We start from the raw sequence: 5270 nt of genomic DNA on the forward strand, positions 1-5270 counted from the left end.
CCAATTTTGGTGTAAATCCGACGATTAGGGACCAAGAAACAAGGAGCAGAGTGTTTTTTGGCGGTTAAACTGTCATTTTAACGGTTTAATGATTTGGTGAAATTTCTTCCACCACAATACTATACAATGTTTTATCTACCCATTATTGCAAGAACCCCAAAATCACAACTGAAGCGATTTTGGTGATATTTTATACTAGAACCTCACATTCTCTCATCTCATTGACTCTCCTTCAGCTCCTTGGTAACATGCGTTCCCGTCTCTGCCAGGATTGGACACAGCAGCAGATAACCGGTAAATATGTAACAGGCATAAATGGCAAAATAGCTCGCCTCGCCTGATAATATAAGAGACAACTGTTCTACTACAAAGTCTTTCTTGGGAGGCTTGGCTAATTTACTCGCTCGTTTTACACGGGGTTCCATCGTTTTCTTTTCTAATCGGAAAACCTTGCTCCTCAGTTTGTTGACCTTCTGCCAAAGTTCCGCTTCACGAGGGGATGGGAAGATGACGACTTTGATGCTTTACATCCTATGTCCTCCAGGATCGCCTGAATGTCATCTAAAAAAAAGAAAACACACATAAAATAACATAACCATAACAAGTTACAACCTGGAAGAAATTAAAACACGTGTAATTAAATCACAAAATGAAAATAAACAATAGCGTAGGAAGGCAGGCCAGAAATGAAGTGTATTAGCAACTATGGATACGATGTGGAACAATGATGGAATTGACCTTGTTTGGTACTGAATGGGTGAGGCCATTAGAACTGTACCCACGGAATACGCGCTATATAAGCTTCATATTGATTGATTGATTGATTGATTGATTAGGACAACAGTACCAGGTAAACTCCTCACACACCACGAAGCTTATATCGCGACGGGGAAAAGGGGGGGGGGGGGGGGAGATGGGAATAGAGCCACTTAATTGTTTCTTGTTACACCATGCCTCTAACAGGATATGTTTCCCATCTTTACGTGTTGGAACTACAGGTACAATTTCATCCATCCATGCATCCGCCCTATACAGCTTCTTCTTCTTCTTCTTCTTCTTCTGCGCTCGTGGGCTGAAACTCCCACGTGCACTCATTTTTTTTGCACAAGTGGAATTTTACGTGTATGATCGTTTTTACCCCGCCATTTAGGCAGCCATACGCCGCTTTCGGAGGAAGCGTGCGGGGTATTTTTGTGTTTCTAAAACCCACCGAACTCTGACATAGATTACAGGATCTTTTTCGTGCGTACTTGGTCTTGTGCTTGCGTGTACACATGAAGGGGGATAAGTCACTAGCAGGTCTTCACATAAGTTGACCTGGGAGATCGGAAACATCTCCACACTTAACCCACCAGGCAGCCGCGACCGGGATTCGAACCCTCGACCTTCCGAGTTAAGGGCAGGTGGGCCAGTGCAAAATTGACCAAATCGTTCAAAACACTGTTTTGGGTATTTTAGCAGATTACGTTTCCATAACATACCTATCATCCATGTGTGTCAGTGTTTTTGTCAAAAGTGTCCTATTTATCTGTCAATAAAGACAAAATGTGAACATGTGTGGCATTGATTGTCTTCTGTAGTCGATATTCCCCCGCCAAAAAATGTCTCATTTCAAAGGCTAGTTACGGCTTTGTCCTCAGCAAAACAGTGCATTCACGACATACGAAACTGCGCAGCAGCTCTTGACCTATAACATGACATCAGTGTTTTGATGAATGTTCCATTCACTCAGCCACTAGTCCGTTGCAAAAGCAGCAATCGTAATCGAACGGAATCGAACGGAAATGTCCTTATTTGGAAGGTACTCGACATCCATTGGTTCGTTTCATAAACCGAAATCGGGAACCAGTTTACTTTGTGAGTGCGCATGCTCAGCTTACGAATTTTGCATACGGAAACTACCGAAGAGACTCTCGGCCATGACGGGAACACCCGAAGTTCACTCGGTTTTACAACATCCTGGTTACACATCAAACGATCGGTGACAACCGAAAGCGAATTTTTCTTTGAGAAACAACCTTTGATACGATAACAATGGTTCGAAATAAGAAAGAGGACAATGTCTTTATTAGTTCGGTTAGCAACAACAAGTATTTCCGCTGGTACTAGGCCAAAGTTTGGATTCTGCCGGTGTTTCCGATACAGAGGAAAGCTTTGATCTCCACGCAGATCCACAGGTCGCCATTTCCGAACACGCCATGCATGGCGCAGACTTTTTACGTCTTGCAACTGGCTTGCTTTGCGCTGAATTTGAGTCAGTTTCTGAGCAGTATCTCCTCGACAAGCAAGTCGAGCATTTGCTACGCAAAAAAACAAAAACAGGAGAAAGTATCCAACATCAGTCAGATTATCGGTAATGTTTGCTGGGTCTGCCATTTCACGAACGAAACTGGATCAGCAACTGTTTGTATCAATCTGCACTTTCGTAAATTCCGTCACTGTCACTGTGTCATTTTCTTCACCGCGATACACAGTTCATTGCGAAGAGCTTCCTCAGTAAATCGTTCAGATTCCACGTACGATTTGTTGTCAAAAAACAACTCAAACAAAAGTTTCAAACTCATCATCCTCCATCTTGCTTGTCGAAGCACTAAAGTACTGTATCGATGTAAAAACAAAAGCAGAAAACTTCGACCTCAGCGCAAAAGACACGACGAGATAACGGAAGGAAAGAAGCCTCGTTCTGGCTCAAGTAAGTTACCGTTAAAAATACCGTTATTCGCATGCAAATACAAACGAGAATCGGGTCATTGATACACGTTTAGCGCTGGGGCAGTATCCCCATGCTGGTTGACAGAGGGAAAGAAGGGATGGACGCATAAATTCGCTGCTGGCGTGCTAAAGGCTAAGTAGTTTGCAATTCAAATAAACTAAGCTGTTCATTCATAACACAGTTTTGTCCTTGTATGTCTGTTTCAATAGTGTTTCTGTGGTGTTCAATCTTCAATGTCGTTTTTCTCAGTTCAGCCATTTTGCCTACGGTTACGTCTTGAGTTACCCGATTTCTCTGGCTGTAATTTAGCTAGAGCAATATTTTCTTTTGTAGTTTGTGCAGAATATAACATTCTAGGGGATTACGAAGGGATTTTGCTGAAATTTTATTATAGTCATATCCAGATTATTTCAAAAAATAATTTCGCAAGCGTTACCCTAAGGTTTGACAGTTGTAACAAAGAAGTGTTCCTAACTCCAAATATAAATATAATAAACAAGATCTGCTTCGTAATCCCCTAGAGCATACCCAGAAGGATAAAATAAAACAATAATTAGAAGTGTGACAATCACATCTGATGAAAATCCGTGTATCTCCTGTACTCCACTTTTGTCTGTATTTTGACTGTTTTTGTCGCGTAAAACAAAAACCAGCAACCGAAAATACAAAACATGACTATTGTTTGTCATCATTTGTTCATTTCTTTCATAAAATAACATTTAGACACAATAAAACATTCAAAATAAAAAAAAAGGTAGTGCACTGGCCCACCTCCCCTTAATAGACCGACGTCTTACCACCCCGCCACAGCGCCCGTCACCCTATACAGCAATTATCAACTATGTAATGGATGGGTTTAAACATTTTTTGATGTCAGGGTGTTCTTCATGGTTAAAAATCTCTTACCTGGTTGAACAATTTGTGCATCAGGCGACAGGTCGGTGCTGGCTTCATTTGTAGCTACCCTTTGCGATGGTGGCTTCCTCCCACTAGCAACCTGCAAATGCACAGCTCTTTAACTGACAAACTCACAACCAACACCCAGTCACAATGAAACAATTCTCCCAATTTCATGGCATTGGTCTTAGGCCACACAAAAAAGTGTATGTTTCTCGTAAGGCAAAACAAAAAATAATCTGTTTACAGTATCCGGACCGACCCTATTTTTTTCCCACCGGCCCTAGACTTTTTTGGGGCATTAAAAAATGAAATTAAAATATTCAGATGGCTAAAATACAAAAATAAAAAGCCGACCTACCGACGCTATTTTTGGAGGGCCTATATTACCTTAAACAGACTTTTTTTGTGGCCTAACATGACTAAAGGTGGAGATTTTTTTTCTAAACTTTTTTTTTAAAACCATCTTTTTAACTTATTTTGTTGAAAAACAGGAAAACAATTGATTTTTGAATACCCCTTTTATTTTTGAAAATGCAAAATAAAAGTCTAGGGTCGTCGGGAAAACATAGGTAGGGTCAGGTGACCAAAAACATACAACTTTTTTGTTGTTGACGCCGACCCTATACTTTTTTTGCCATTTGGGGCTGTTTTTTGGCAAAATAAGTTCATCATATCATCATAATCAAGACGTCGATCCAAAATAAGTAACTTTTTTTGGTTGGCCTTATCATTTTTTTGCGCTAAATGCAAACAGGCATTATTTGATGGGAACAATGCTGGTTTTTTTTCAATTCTTACATCAGCCTCAAACTTGTCATTACTCAACCTGCATTTAATAGTGTGCTTCATTGGTTTGCAAAAACCTAAAACCAATAAATAAATAACCTTCGGTGGTGGATTGGGCACTGCAAACAATGTCGGGACAGCATTCCACACAAGTGATCCTCTCTGCAGGATTGTTTTACTGGTTGGCCTCAAAGTGATCAGTACAAAGCTTGAGACCTTGAACATCAGCTGGCTGCAGCTTTTCAAAGTCCTCTCGCCTTGTGAATTGCATCCATATTCTGCACCTAGTTTGACAATAAAAACAACAATGTTATTGTTAAACTAAGCAAAAAGGAAAGACAAAAAATAAATCAGATCTTCAGTCTAAATCTAACGCTCTGCCTGAACGCAAAACGGATGAGTGATGTACCTTTGTACTGTAGTTTTCCCGTAAGCAAGGTTTGATAAAGATTTCGGCAAATATGCCCACGGGTAGTTTGTCATCAAGTGTAAACTGTTGTTTTGTACTGACTGCTGACTCACACTCACAGTCGTAAGTATACAGTGTACACATGCACACACAGGTACACACGCAGACACACGCGTACATAGTACAGCTAGTACAGAAATCTCAGGATGAACCGATCCATGCTATGTTTGTAATATTTCATTTGCATATTAGTTCTATAAATACTGTAGTATCATAGCAGACAAAAATGCCCAGAGACAGTTGGCTTATCTGAGTCAGTGAGTGAGTTGACTCGAGCCATTGCATTCTCATTCTGAAGAAGGTAAACCTGATGAAATAATCACTGCACAACCCACCTTTTTTCTTCTTTAGGGAACTTGTGGAAAGTTTTCCCGAAGCAGCTCTGTTTGTAACGGGCGTTCT

General features: G+C 40.6%; 1 long non-coding RNA gene across 1 annotated transcript; it reads right to left on the reverse strand.

Annotated features, from left to right (window-relative positions):
- Positions 1-209: 209 nt before the first annotated feature.
- Positions 210-4927, reverse strand: LOC138967366 (uncharacterized). Its single transcript, XR_011455934.1, has 3 exons — positions 4499-4927; positions 3620-3710; positions 210-561 (listed from the first exon to the last, which is right to left on the reverse strand). It is a non-coding gene; the product is annotated as an uncharacterized lncRNA (long non-coding RNA).
- Between the last annotated feature and the right edge of the window lie 343 nt (positions 4928-5270).

This window comes from Littorina saxatilis, linkage group LG5, assembly GCF_037325665.1.
Source record: "Littorina saxatilis isolate snail1 linkage group LG5, US_GU_Lsax_2.0, whole genome shotgun sequence".
Lineage (NCBI taxonomy): Eukaryota > Metazoa > Mollusca > Gastropoda > Littorinimorpha > Littorinidae > Littorina > Littorina saxatilis.